This window comes from Perognathus longimembris, chromosome 12 (genome assembly GCF_023159225.1).
Source record: "Perognathus longimembris pacificus isolate PPM17 chromosome 12, ASM2315922v1, whole genome shotgun sequence".
Classification (NCBI taxonomy): domain Eukaryota; kingdom Metazoa; phylum Chordata; class Mammalia; order Rodentia; family Heteromyidae; genus Perognathus; species Perognathus longimembris.
Window position 1 is genome coordinate 24,436,912 of NC_063172.1, and position 15,625 is coordinate 24,452,536.

The 15,625-nt window shown below is 36.8% G+C and overlaps 1 protein-coding gene and 1 long non-coding RNA gene across 3 annotated transcripts in view; one reads left to right on the forward strand and one right to left on the reverse strand.

Annotated features, from left to right (window-relative positions):
* Positions 1–11,026, forward strand: part of LOC125360747 — a 28,590-nt gene extending 17,564 nt beyond the window's left edge. The window contains exon 3 of the long non-coding RNA XR_007212798.1: positions 10,960–11,026. This is a non-coding gene — a long non-coding RNA (uncharacterized LOC125360747). The remainder of the gene's footprint in view (positions 1–10,959) is intronic.
* The window catches only part of Oxr1 (oxidation resistance 1), a 274,194-nt gene that overhangs the window by 140,658 nt on the left and 117,911 nt on the right, over positions 1–15,625 (reverse strand). The gene's annotated exons all lie outside the window — the stretch shown is intronic.

Below are 15,625 nucleotides of genomic sequence, written 5' to 3' on the forward strand. Positions count from 1 at the left end.
TCCTGGGGTTTGGGACTCAGGCCTGAGCACTGTCCCTGGCTTCTTTTTGCTCAAGACTAGCATTCTAGCTCTTAAGCCACAGAGCCACTTCTGGATTTTCTATATATGTGGTGCTGGGGAATTGAACCCAGGGCTTCATGTATGTGAGGCAAGCATTCTACCACTAGGCCATATTCCTAGCCCCCTTTTTAAGTTTTAAAATACCATTTGCAATAAAGTTTTGTCTATAACGATGTAACCCCAATTTTCTCTCATTTTAAAGGGTCTTTGTGGTATTAAAACTTCTTATAAAAATGACATACAAGAACTTCTTAATATTCTTTGAATATATGAACATATTCTGAGTATAATTAACACTGCAATTGAGATAAAATATTGCTATTTTAATTACTTAGTTAATTAATTAATTTAGGTTGGCTGTGGGGCTAGAACTGAGTCTGTCCCTGAGCCTCTTTGTGCTCAAAGCTAGCACTCCACCACTTGAGCCACAGCGCCATTTCCAGTTTCTGAGTGGTTAATTGGAGATAAGAGTCTCACAGGGACTTTTCTACCCTGGCTAGCTTCAAACTGCCATTCTCAGATCTCAGCCTCCTAAGTAGCTAGCTAGGCGTGAGCCACCAACACCCAGCTAAAATATTACTACAATTAAAAATGTAATTTATTTGTTGTTGATAGATATGCTGCCTTTTCCTAATTTTTGCCCAGTTTTGTCTAGAACTATGATTCCTCTTATCATTACCTCCTGACTAGCTGGGATTACAAACATTTTTAACTACTGCACCTCTAATTTTCCATTTCTATTCTGCCATGGACTTAGAAAATGAAATGTGTTACAGTTTTATGTAAATACAGCAATTGTGTATTTTGGAATGTGAACTTAAAGTTTTCTGAGAAGAGAGAGTGTCAGTGGAACTCACAGGGCACTGATGAAAATGAACTGTATAACTCGTGGATGGAGACAGGAGGGAGCGACTGGGAGAGAATGAGGGAACAGAAGACACTGTATGAGAGGAAATGTACTCATTACCTGATTCATGTAATTGTAATCACTCTTTACATCACCTCTATAATAACAATGAAGTTTAAAAAAAAGAAAAAAAAAAGAGTATCCACTTTGGCATACAAATGAATACAAATGAGTTAGCATTCATTTAATTGAATCAATGTCCCTCGCTCCTTCCCTCCCTCTCTCCCACCCCCATCCTTCCTTCTTGGGCCTTGAATTGAGGGCCAGAGCTCTGTACTTGATTCTTTGTGCTCAAGGCTAGTACTCTATTACTTGAGTCACAGCTCCACTTCCAGCTTTTTAATTTTTTTTAGCATCTTTTTCTTTTTTTTTGGGGGGGGGGTCCTATGTTTTTCATAAATAATAAAAAAAGAGATTCTTCATAATAGCAATTTGTACATACCATCTTTTTCAGAGGCTCTGAATGAGCCTGCTAATTTCCACCTTCATATTTGCACCCAGTTTCTTCTATAGTGACATGGAGGCTAACCTGCACAAGTTTAGCCAGCAGAGAACTCACCTCAGACTTGGTTCTGGGTGTGGCTATGTGATTAGTGCCTGGCCAATGAGAAATGAACAGAAGGTAGTATGTAAGTAAGTACAAAGAAAATTCTGTGCCTCTCTTTCTTTCACCTCCATTTTTTTTCTTCTGTGCACTGAAAGGCAGTCGATTGTATGGAAAATTAGAGAAATCTTTTGAGACTGGGATTGAATTTATTAAGAAAGAATAATTATAAGGAATCTCTAACCTTCACACACACACACACACACACACACACACACACACACACACGCATGCATGCATGCACACACACAGGATGGGAATATGGCTTAATGGTAGAGTGCTTGCCTTGCATGCATGAAGCCCTGGTTTCTAATCCTCAACACCACATAAACAGAGAAAAGCCAGAAGCGGCTTTGTGGTTCAAGTGGTAGAGTGCTAGCCTTGAGCAAAAAGAAGCCAGGGACAGTGCTCAGGCCCTGAGTTCAAGCCTCAGGACTGGCCAAAAAAAAAAAAAAAACAAATAAAAAAAAAACAACTGCAGGTTGCTACTGATCTTCAGACAGTTTGTGGCACAAAAATAACATTTTTTGTCCTTTATTGCAGCAGACAAGTTATTATTCCAAAAATTGCTGTTTCTATTTGTCAGAAGCAGCTGGGCTTAGTTGATTACTTTTACATTAGGTCACCGTTAATTATTCCCCAATCGAGCATCACTATATTTAGTAGCTATTCCTCAACATTTAAATACTTTAAATAACCAATTGTACTGGCCAATTAATAATAGCTACTTGAGAATGATTAAAGCTGTGTTACCTGAAACCAGATGGCTGTCTTGAGACAAAGAAAAAGAAATATTGCACAGAATAGAGTTAATAGTTGAAAATACAAATTGGACAGAACGTTCACATGGGTGCTTCTCAGAGCACTGCAGTAGATAGATCCAGCTGCATTTCAAGGCAGCTCACTTTGAGATCTCAGTTATGTGTGCCTATGATTTCTTTTATAACTTACTTAAAGTTGTTTGAGACAGATTTTCTGTTATTTTCAACCAGAAACATCCTGATAAATCCAGCAAGAAATAGGGACAATATAAAGATTAAATCCAGCACTATTTTCATATCACATTTCTGTTAACATTAAGGAGAGGACCTGTTTTTCTTTTTCTTCTTTTTATAAGTTGCCTACTTATATCATTGTATAGTATGTTTATTTCATAAATCTCTGCAAGGTCTTTCTGCTATTGCATAGAAATAAGATGGTTAAGAAGCTCACATGGATTCATGGTTTACGTTCAGTCTCTAGTTTACCTAATTCACAAAACTGAGACATTAGAGAGTCCATTAATAGATATGAGAAATGAGGCTAATAAAGATTTAAAAAAAAAACCCAAAGTTACATAACAGTAAATTTGGGGCTGAATCTCCAAATAGCCATCTACTTCACTTATATCAGAGTCCTTAGATAAGTAACGAATTCCAAACAGGTTAATCGAGACCTCATTGAGTATATGAGTTTTTGAAAATTTGCTAACTCTTGTCTTGGTCAGTTTGTTTAATGTGGTAAGATCTACAAACACGTTCTGGAAGAAATGAGCATTACCCAATCTTGAGGTCAGTGTGTTTCAATTACAATATATTTCACAGACTCTTAAAAGAAAAATAAAACAACCCATGACTGTTAATTTGAACAATGTGACAACTAGTAACTATACTTCCCATGATTTCTACCCTCCTGGACACCACATGCCTCAAATGATGTTTTATCAAAGAGCTATTTTCAGATTTTTTCCTCACTGTCTCCAAGCTAGTCAGGGTACAATAGTTCAAATGTATCTTTATTGTTAAGGCATGATTCCTGGTCATTCTGTTTCCCTACTGTGACTTCCTCTTTGACTTTCCCCTTTATTTTTCATAATAATCACCTCATCTCATGTATTAAATAGTACCACTAGCTTATATTTAATCACCTCTTTCTAATATTAATAAAAGCTCACCTCCCTCTTTTTTAATCAATCTCTCCCTTTCTCATGTGCAAATACTAGGATACCCCACCCCCCGCCCCAAGAGCAAATTCTGGGGTCTGAAATCAGAGCCTGGGTCAGTTCTGTCTCTTACTTGTTTTGTCCACTCAAGGTTGTTGCTCTACCAATTGAGCCATGGCTCCACTTCCTGCTGGTCATTGGGCTTGAACTCAGGGCCTCGTGAGATTCTTTTTTCTCAAGGCTAGCACTCTGACACTTGAACCACAAAGCCGCTTAAGAAGCTTACTTCTCTGAGTAACTTACTAGAGATCAAAGTTTCACGGGACTTTTCTCCCTTGGCTAGCTTCGAATCATGATCCTCAGATCTCAGCCTCTGAAGTAGTTAGGATGACAGGCGTGAGCCACTAGCTTCAAGATGATTATCTCTTTTCTTTTTTCTATTCTCTCACCTCTCAAAACCTCATTCTGTCAATCTTCTTCCTTTATTCTCATGCTGGCCATTTAATAAATAACATCTTTAATCATGAATAGATCCTATCAAATTCATCTCTATGTAATATAGAAAACACAAAGCAATTAGCTCTGGACTTCAAAGTAGCTTTCAAAGTAGCCTAGAATATCTTCAAAGGGGTGAAAAAAATCCCTCAAATCTGTAGGTGACAACACTGTGGAGGTAGCATTAATATTTGTCCAGAATGTTAAAATCTGAGAACACAAGGAAATACAACTGGGTATTATTGGATTTATTGTTCCCATAAAAGTGCATGATAAAAATTCAGGTATGAATCACAGCAAGGGGTCAAATTCAGATCAGACCATCAAAGTCACACCATGACAGTGTGCTGACGAGAATACTGTAGCTGTGAAAATGATGTAAGACCACATTTGGCTACAATGTGTTCTGCTCACTACAAAGCTTTGCACGTAGGGCTATAAATAATAATCTATTTACATTGGAAAAACAGCTCCCACACAGATATTTCACCCTGGATACCATAACAGGAGAACATTGGACAGATTACAAATATTTCATGAGGTTTCGTGGTGTTTCGGGATTTCATAACATCGAGGATTAATTTAAATTGGCAATGTCAAACTTCTCATATGTGAAATATGATTTACTGAAAGCAGATTTTAATATAGAATCGGAGAATGTCAAAAATGTAAGTACTGATGTTAACGGTAGTGGAAAATTTAGATGACCTTGTCAGTATCCATACTAAATTAACCCAATTAGTAAAAGACACATAGGAGAACTCATTTTCCACTATGTCAGCAACACTGAATCCTTGGGGGGTTATTGGAACTTGAATCTCAGGAAAATAGGTTGAAAAACCTTCTAGGCTGGTAACAGCGGAAGTTTCTTTCTTTCTTTCTTCCTTTTTTTTTGTTTTTACCATTTGTTTGCCATGACTTGCTTTATATAAAATGACTTTTTAAATATCTTAAAATACAATACTAATGTCTATGAGGATACAGGGAAATGGCTGGTATCCTTTGATGAAGCTGTGAACTAATAGAATCTTTTGAAGAACAATTTAGCAAAATGCAATATTTCTCTGAATTTTAAGATTACTTTAACTTGACAATTCAATTAATATTAATTTTATTTACTTATTTATTTTTTGTGCCACTCCTAGGACTTGAACTTACCACCTGAGTGCTGTCTCTCACTCAGTTTCTTTGCTTAAAGCTAGCACTCTACCCACTTGAGCAACAGCTCCACTTCTGGCTCTTTTGGTGGTTAATTTGAGAGTCTCACAGACTTTTCTGGCCCTGGCTGGCTTGGAATCTCAATCATTGGATCTCAGCCTCTTGAGTAGCTAGAATTACTGATGTGATCGACTGGTACATGGCTACTTTTAAATATGATAGAGAAGAAGGGTGCAGTGGCTTATGTTAATAATCCCAGCTACTAAGGAGGCTGAGATGGAGGATCACAGTTTGACGACATGCATGGCAAAAAAGTTTTCTGGATTCTATCTCCAAAATGCAAAAGTAGAGTTGTAGGCTTGGCTCACATGGTAGAGCGCCAGCCTAACAAGTTATAAGGCCTTGAGTTCAAATAGTATGGTAAATAAAAAACAATTTTCATTTTGAAAAGAAAGATAAGGGAAAGTAAAATTGCATGGAGGTTACTGGCAAAAATGAAGGGACAGAGAGCAAATACATGACTGACCATAGAGGATCAATGAAATTATTATACTACAGAATACTCTATAATCATTGAAAATGATGATGTGGGATTATGTTTATTGACATAAAGAGATGCACAGGCTATATGAGATTAAGAAGAGTAGTGGGGGCCTTGCAGGAGGCCAGGGCCATGGCCAGGCAGCCTGTGGGCCCTGACCTGCAGGGCACTGGCCCCAAACTGGTAGTGGTGTGGTGTGGATTCCATAGTGGACCTGCCTATTTGCATGTCCTCCACAGCAACACTGGAATCACAGTCTCTGGAATCATGTCACTGCTGAGAAATCCTACTGACCACAAGTTCCACCTCTCCACTGTTTCAGCAGAATTTATAAGAAGGAATGTTAAGCTATCTGGATGGTTACAGTGGATAACCAAGAATGGCATGGAAATGGAATATGTTCTTATGACTTTGCCTGCTATATCTTCTTGGAGCAAAGAGCCATGAAGCTGGTAAGTTGGACAAAGTAGAACTCATAGAAACTGAGAAGGTTTGATTAGGAAAAAAAAATTTTTTTTTGAAGTTAAACTCTTCCCAAGCACTCTGGCTCCAGCTTCCTGGAAAAGAGAATTTAACATATTGTGGTTATTTTTCAGTGAACAGGGACTACAATTGCTGAATAACTGCATTTCAGTGGTGGGAATGGAACCCAGGACCTCATGAATACTAAACAAGCTTTTCCCATAGAAATACAATTCCAATCCTGTAGTGCAATTATTGGAAGAGAAAGTTTAATTGTGTTATGTTAGTTATTCTGGGCAGCCACATTTCACTTTGTATAAAGAGAATATTTGCTTACTTCTTTAGTTCTATGACTTACATTACTTATAATAAAGGAACTTTTTTAAACTTTAAAAATAATGTTGAGTATGTATTCTCTGACTAGAATGTTCTAGATGCAAACAAAGCACCTCCCAGTCGTTGTGGATTGTGTTTTATGCTACTTGCCTTAGAGCCATATAATATTAACTGGTTATGTAAATGTGTTACGTAATGTCTATGTAAGTAGAAAATGTGACACATTCTCTAAAGTTGTTCTCTCTGGAAATGTATTTTTGCTTAATTACTTTTTTTAATACTTTATATAATGAACAAGCTTGCTATTTTTTAAAATTAGGATATAAAACAGCCAGTGATAACAGAAACATTGTGGGGAAAAATCATCATGAAAGGAGCTGGGAATGTGGCTTAGTGGTAGAGTGATTGCCTAGCATCCACGAAGCCACAGGTTCGATTCCTCAGCACCACATAAACAGAAAAAGCCAGAACTGACCCTGTGGTAGAGTGCTAGCCTTGAGCACAAAGAAGGCATGGACAGTGCTCAGGCCCTGAGTCCAAGCCCCAGGACTGGCAAACAAAAATTATCATGAAAGTTTCTTAATCACACAAGAAGCATGCAATTTTCTTATGATTCAGAAGTATTTCAATTTCAAAAGTAAGGTGGATGCTAGACCTCAATGACAAAAGGAAACAGAAACATCAGGAAGGACAATTGTTTTCAATACATATCATCATTCTCTTTACCAAGACAACTCAGAAGAAAAACATATAAATCTTTTAGGTCTTATCTGCTTTGATCCTCATTTATATTCTATCATCCCTCTAGTATGTTCTCCTTTTCTGTAGGAACCAGAGGATTTCATAAAAAGGCAAATCTGAGACTTTTGGAAGGGTGAAAGATGAGAAAAGGAAAGTGACTTAGGGAGGACCTGAGAGGTGGAGGATTCTGCTCTTGATACTTCATATACATTCTTATTGAATTATCATAATTGCAGAAAGTAAGTGTTCTCTATCTTTGTACACATCAGGAAGCTCAGGAAAAAGGTATTTTGTTCGTGTTTACACAGCAAGGAAATGAAGAAACAAGACACCAAGTCTTATCTGGGTCCCAAATCAGTTAATGTTTCATTACATGGTTGACAGAACTGAAGATAGAATAAGATGGAATAACAAGATTGAATAAGGTCAATGACCTAAAAACTCATACAACTTGAGATCAGAAAAACATCTTTCAGATTATCTGATTCAATTTCCTCATATTACAGATGGGAACATTAAAAGTCTGAGAGCTGGGCTGGGGATATAGCCTAGTGGCAAGAGTGCCTGCCTCGGATACACGAGGCCCTAGGTTCGATTCCCCAGCACCACATATACAGAAAACGGCCAGAAGCGGCACTGTGGCTCAAGTGGCGGAGTGCTAGCCTTGAGCAGGAAGAAGCCAGGGACAGTGCTCAGGCCCTGAGTCCAAGGCCCAGGACTGGCCAAAAAAAAAAAAGTCTGAGAGCTGAAAAACCTTGTCTAGGAATAAATTTCCCCAGAACTAGAGAGTAATGATCATAAAATACTACAATTTGAATCGTGACATAGTAATGGCTGCTAGTAAAATATCCAATGATGGCATATTGTCCAAATACAGAACTTTATGCCATGAACTCTATTTACATTTCAAATGAAGATATTCTTAATAAATTGGAATGAAGAGCTACAAAAATCATTTTTAAATATTTTTTACTACTTATAAATTCTTCCTGAAGATTTTTTCTGAAAAGATGTATGATAGATGTGCTTTTAAAAATTACTGTATAGAATAGATTTACTAGTTTTACAAACAATGTGAGATTTAAAATACCCTCTATTGTAATAGCATTTGAAAGTGCTCTTACAGTGAATTTCGGCATATCAACTCCAGAGACATCACTCCTTACTTAAGTAATTATCTAGAAATATACTCTAGAAAACCTACATTCACCTAATATTTGATAAGGGAGCCTAAAACATAGGCTGGAAGACAGCCTTTTCAATAAATGGTGTTGACCAAAATGGCTATAAACATGCTGAATCAATTCTAAATGGATCAAAGACCTCAATGTAAAGCTAAATATCATGAAAATATTACAGGAAAGGGTAGGGGAAACACTAAGGCTTAAAGGCCTGGGCCAAAACATTCTATATTAAAAATTCGGAATCACAACAAATCAAAGAAAGACTGGATAAATGGAATGAATCAGCAGAAGAATTTCTGTATGTCAAAGGACATAGTTAGCAAAATAAATAGAAAGCCCAGAGAATGGGAAAAGATTTTTTTTACCAGCTATGCAGCAGTCAAGGGCCTCATATCTAAAATATACTTAGAGCTTAAAAACCTAAACTCCCCAAAATAAACCCTCAAAGAAACAATATCGCAATTAATAAATGGGTTCAAGAATTAAAGAGAGACTTCTTAGAAGAAGTGAGAATGGCCAAAAGACACATAAAGAAATGTTCAACATCTCTGGTTATAAAAGAACTGCAAATCAAAACAAAACTGACAACAGCCATTATAAATAAAACTAACCATAACAGATAATGATGGGGATGTGGCCAAAAGGGAATACTACTACGCAGTTGGTCAGAATGTAAACTGGTTCAACCACTCTGGAAAGCAGTATGGAGATTCTTCAAAACATAGCACTTCCTTATGACCCAGCAATTCCACTCCTGGGAATTTACCAACAAGGCCACACTAAAGCTACCAGCACAACCAGGTTCATTGCAGCATTGTTTACCATACCAAGCTATGGGATTAACCCAGATGTCTCTCAGTGGACGAATGGATCAAAAGAAAATGTGGTATATGCACACAATGGAATTCTATGCTTGCATCAGAAAGAATAATATTGTACCATTTGTAAAGAAATGGAATGATTTGGAAAAAAAATTATACTAAGCACAGTAAGGCAGACCTAAAGAAATATAGACTGCATGATTTTCCTCACTTGTAGCTAGAATGTGCCTATCAATCTACAATTAAAAGACAAAAAAGACATTTGGACATGATAAATTATACAGGACTCTAGACAATCACACAATGGGAACAAAGGAAGATTGACATTCTTAGGAAAAGATCACAATAGCTCAACAGCTATATGCATATGATCATATAAAATATTTATCAAAATGAACTCCAAGAAATGGAAACAAGAGTTTTTTTTTGTCCTGTCACTGTTCTTGTTTTCTGTACCTCTTATGTATGTAAGTTGGCCTGATTTGAGGAGAGTAAGGAAGAGCTCAATAATGGTGGGACAAAGGGTGAACAAATACAGCAGTCATACTCATTAAACACTATGGTGAAAATAAACTATAGGACTTGTGGTAGGAGTCAGGAGGGAAAAACTGGGAGAAACCAAAGGTTGGATTGATAGTGTTCAAATAGAAATGTACTCATTACTTGATTTAAGTAACTGTAACTCCTCTGTACATCACCTTTGCAGTAGAAATAAAAAAGGAAACAATGTAAACCTATGAAGCTAAAAAACAATTTAAATTCAGTCCTCACTAAGAAAAGCATAAAAACCAAAGTTATGCCACTAAATTAAATATCTCTCCTTTTATTGAGGCAGCATCTGTGTAAAGCCTGTGTGGTTGATGAAATCATACAGCATCTGATGAAGTAAAGAATAATCTTTCTAAAACCTGAAGAAATTACCTGAAGTGTTTGGTGCACCTGCCTCGGATATAAATAAATTCAACATCCCAGTAACCTCTACATATTTAGTATATATAATAACAGTTTTCTCTTTTCTAATCATGTACAAAGAGAGTAGGAATCAAAATGGTCCTGTGAAAGGTTAGATACATAAGTTTTTAAGTTTTGTTGTAGAAAATTGAATAAAAACGAGATGGGCCTGACCAGTGTGATTTCAACACAGTCTGGAGCTTAAGTCACTGTGAGGCCTACACCTTGCTAGGCAAATGTGTCATTTAGGGCATGCTAATGCTCTGGAGAGTATCCACAGGTTATCAGTTAGGGTTCAGGTCAGAAGCTACATCTGCTTCTCTGCTCTGCACAGTCTGTCTTAGCATTTTCCGACTCCCATAGTTGGAAACAAAGTGAGTTGACAGTGTCAATGCTACAGGATTAATGATGAGTTATATGGAAAATGTATGAAGATAAAACCCTAACTAATGGCAGTAATCTGAAACCAGAGACATCTCGGACATGCCTTAACAAGCTGAAGTCCTTGTCTTCCCTGGGTAAAAGTCCTTGTAATTCATTAGTCAAGTGAACAATCTGAAATGAGAGATTCTCCAACTTCAGTAGCATCAGTAAAAACTGAATGTTCAAAATACAAACACCTGGACTCTACCGCAGAGACACTGGTTTCGTCCATATTACCTCCAATTTCACATTTCTGTGTTTTTAACACATGATACCTTTAGAAAGGAAATATATCTACTACATGGTTGGGAAAAATCTCTACTAACTCCACATTTGTTTTCATTATAAATAACAGATCTTTTTTTTTTTTTTTTTTTTGCCAGTCTTGGGGCTTGGACTCAGGGCCTGAGCACTGTCCCTGGCTTCTTTTTGCTCAAGGCTAGCACTCTGCCACTGGAGCCACAGTGCCAATTCTGGCCATTTTCTATATATGTGGTGCTGGGGAATTGTACTGAGGGCTTCATGTATAAGAGGCAAGCACTCTTGCCACTAGGCCATATTCCCAGCCCCATAGACCATTTTTGTCCCACTAGAGAATTATGATTTCTATAACACTGAGAGACAGGGCTGGGAATATAGCCTAGTGGTAAAGTACTGGCCTCGTATACATGAAGCCCTGGGTTCAATTCCTCAGTACCACATATATAGAAAACGGCCAGAAGTGGCGCTGTAGCTCAAGTGGCAGAGCGCTAACCTTGAGCAAAAAAAAAGCCAGGGACAGTGCTCAGACCCTGAGTTCAAGCTCAAGGACTGGCAAAAAAACAAAACAAACAAACAAAAAACACTGAGAGACAGAATTTTTTTTTCTCAAAATACCCATTTGTTTCAGTCTTTATTTGTGTCCTTCCAAAGTACCTACATTAAAAATGTAATCCCTGATATTTTGATATTAGGAGTTGAGACATTTGGGGAGTGACTAGTTCACGAGAATTAATTCTTCCATGAATGGGATTAGGACTGAGGAAGCTGGCTAGGCCTTCTGCAACATATCATTTAGGAAATATATCCTTTACTATATAATGAATTTGTTGGTAACTTGATTTTAGACTGTGAACAATAAATTCTGGTATTCATCAAATACTCACCCTAAGGTTTTCTGTCATACCGGTATAAATGAAAGGCAACAAAAATTGTTACCAGGAAGTGAAATTATGTTGTGCCAAATACTTAAAATGTAGAAGCAGCTTTGAAAATAGGTAATAAGTGGAGGTTGGAAAAGTTTGGATGTAGATTTTCATGAAAGGGGACTTAAGGACAATCCTGGTAAGAGCTCAAAAGAAGAAGAGATCTATACAAAAAGCTTTTGTCTTAGAGATTAAGTGGTTGTGATTGGGCCATTCTTGTTATAAAGTGGTAAGGAGCTTGATAAGTTTTGTTTATGTACTAGTGTTTTTTTATATGTTTGGAATTATGCACAGATAAAATATCCAAAATGTTAGAGAGATGGCATGGCTTCTCTTGACTTTACAGCAAAGTGCAAGAAGAGAAAAATAATTTAAATATGCAATTTAAGACCAAAAGGGAAGCATGCACAAATATTTGGAAAATTCTCAGCCTAGAAACAATCCCTGTCACTCAGAACTGTTGAGCCAAATGTGTGGATTCGTGTCTCTAATCTTCATGCTCAGGAAGTTGAGACAGAAAGAACATGAGTTTGAGATCAGCTTAATTACATAACAAGACTGAGAAATATTTCTACCGCCTATATTTGTGGTTGAAACAGTCTTTAGAAGCAGGCATGGAGATATAGATGGATATAAGCAGTATTCCTGGTGTAAAAAATGTAGAAAAAATAATGTTAACTGAGAAATGAAGACTTTTAGTAAGATACCAAGAAACTTAATTACCAACTCAGTGAATTGTGAGCTTGATAATATGGCCATACACACTAGATAGATTAGCATCTCTTCTTTGTGACCATCAGAACTTGCTGAATTGCATCACAGTTCATCCTTAGTTGACTGCAGCGATAGAAAATAGATGTTGAGTCCCTGTGTTGGTTTTCAGTGACCGAGAGTCCTGTATGATGAATTCGCCAAATGGAATTTAGGGAAACAGTGTTATTTACCCTTCTTAGGAGCTTCCTTGCAATAAAGATATTCGCCATAAAAAAATAGAATCCCATACAACTGTGGGTTTTCTGTAATTTCGGCTATTCTTAGATACAGAATCATGTGACTCAGACACACATGATCCATCATGCTATTCATCTAAGTTGTTTGTCCATCACTGATTATCTTTAGGAGAAACTCTGATTTCAGATAGTCTCAGTAGCACCATCATTCTACCTATGGATTATATAATGAAAATCTTTGTTTTTTTAAGTAGTAACTTACAGGTAAGTATAATTTTCAATGCTTACTTTATTTATTAGATTTATTATTTCCAAGCTACATTATCAAGGACAGAAAGAATTAAAACCGTTCAAGTAACAATAAGAGGAAGAGTTTCTTTAAGTACTCCTGAACAGATTTTCAGGTAATGTATCATGTTTCCTCCATTAGTAAAAAGAAGAGAATCTGAATTAAATAAAAGGTTCAATATAGACAATGTTTCCTTGGCTATAATTAAACACAAAAGGGCAAATAGAAATTCAAATTTGTGCATTAGAAAGAACAGGAAAGGGTTAGATTTTTGTAAGAGTTCAGAAATAAAGAACACTGCAGGTGGGTATTTGTTCAGACTGCTCCATACTTTCAAGGTTACAAAATGAACAAGGGAAGGGCCTTTCTCCTCTCAGTTGAGCAGAAAAAGAGATGGCCTGGAGCTATGGAAGCAAGGTTCAAACTAGCTGTTAGGAAACTCAGTGAGCTAGAAAGAGTATTTAGCAAAGAAGCACATACACAGCTAAGCTGTAGAAGCAACACCAGCAGAGATGTTACATAATCTAGGAGGGAAGATTATGTAAAACACAGACTTCATATTCTGTGGTCATCTTGCATAACCAGGGGATTTTATTCAGCTTTTGCTGAAGCAAGTTTTCAATTCCTTTTGTGCCTGTTTTTCTTTTGAAGGACATTTGACTTCCTGCTATGCTCAGCTTTCTATGCATGCTCCCATTTAATTATAACAACATTTAAATTCGGTGCTCCTATTATCCTGTTTACAGATGCAGTAAATGTGGCTAAGCAATTTTCAGCATTTCACTTGGCTTACACAGTTATTGAAGGCAAAGGCCGAGTCTGAGCACGGGTTCTATCCTGTGAGGTCAACAAACATAATCATCACTGGACTCCATGACTTCTAATAGTTAGAAAGTAAATTAGTCTAAAGTATAAAATACATGCATTTTTTTAGCACTGCTGTTTTTTTACATCTAGAATTTCCTAAGTCTAGTCTTCAATGAAAACACACAATACAAAACAAGTGGGTGATGACTTCTTATTACTCAATAGTTTTCCTGGTTGTACCCACAGCTTAAGAAGGGGCTATGATGCTAGGTGTTTAGTTTCTTCTAGCCTCATGTCTCCTTTCTGCTGCATAACATCTAATACCAAGGTTGCTGTCAAAAGTCAATGTAAGGGGGCTGGGGATATAGCCTAGTGGCAAGAGTGCCTGCCTCGGATACACGAGGCCCTAGGTTCGATTCCCCAGCACCACATATACAGAAAACGGCCAGAAGCGGCGCTGTGGCTCAAGTGGCAGAGCGCTAGCCTTGAGCGGGAAGAAGCCAGGGACAGTGCTCAGGCCCTGAGTCCAAGGCCCAGGACTGGCCAAAAAAAAAAAAAAAAAAAAAAAAAAAAGTCAATGTAAGGCCATGCTTAATCCTTTTTTCTTTGTTCTAATACTGCTAGTGCTGATGGTTCTCAAAGGGACAATAGAATTGTCTAAGAAAACAAGCACATGGTTCAGTTTCATGTACTGCTTAGAAAGTTCCTACTTTTGGAAACCTTCCTCTACTGCATCTGTTGACATTTCCCAGTTTTTCCCTTATTATGCTTTCTGGCCAAATTACAATAGATGAGTGGACAACTTTATATTGGCCCCAATTCCATCTTTTTCTTAGAAGACTGCCATCTGCAATCTGTTCTGATATAGTGCCAATATCATAGAAAAATGATATTTTGATTGGGGCAATAAGCTAGTCTTTGGTGGTATAAAAGTTTTCATCTCATATTCATCTCATATTCAAAGGAAAAATTTTACTTAGGAATGAATCATTCAAATAAACTAAGGAACTTGTAGAACTTAGGCCCAAATGAATAATAATTTTATACCTAAAGTAGAGGAGAAATCCTATGCTATAAGTTTTATTCAATATCTTATTAGGTGAGTTTGATAACCCTTAAGCACACTATTAGTATATAGAATGCTTTCTGTTCTACTGATCCCTAACTTGACCAATATTTCGTCATCAGTTCATGCATATTCTGTGGCAAAGCTCTATTTCAAAACATGACTACAGTTAAGGACATAATTTGTCCTAGGTATTTTATTGAGCAGATCATAATAAGCAGAGGCTAGAAAGTCTTCAATTCGCACTTGATTAAAACTTTGGAAAAGTGTCACCTTGAAATTATTTTTTAAAAAACCGAGCCAAAGAAACATTAATTATAACTAGCACTTTCATTTTATGCCCAGAGTGAATAAGTATATTCACATTAGATTTGACTCTATCAAAGGCCTGTTTAAGTAAAAAAAAAAATCCTCTTGAAGTAAAATACTCACTTTTATGAGGGCAATTATTCACTTTTTTCAAGGTATCAATCATCCTGTGGCAAAATTCTAGTTTTAGAACATTATGTTTTAAGTCACTTTGCTGAGAGGGAGATTTATTAAGGATATTTGGTTCTAAAATGTTAAGTTACCTCCTATTGTTATTAGATAAGTTATGAAAGGCAAGCCATAAAGATGCTAAACATGACAACTTGCCAAAGTGTTTTGGACTAATAAAAATATAAGAACTGAAGTATAGGACAAATATATACATGAATCAAAATATAATCTGCATAATATTAAGT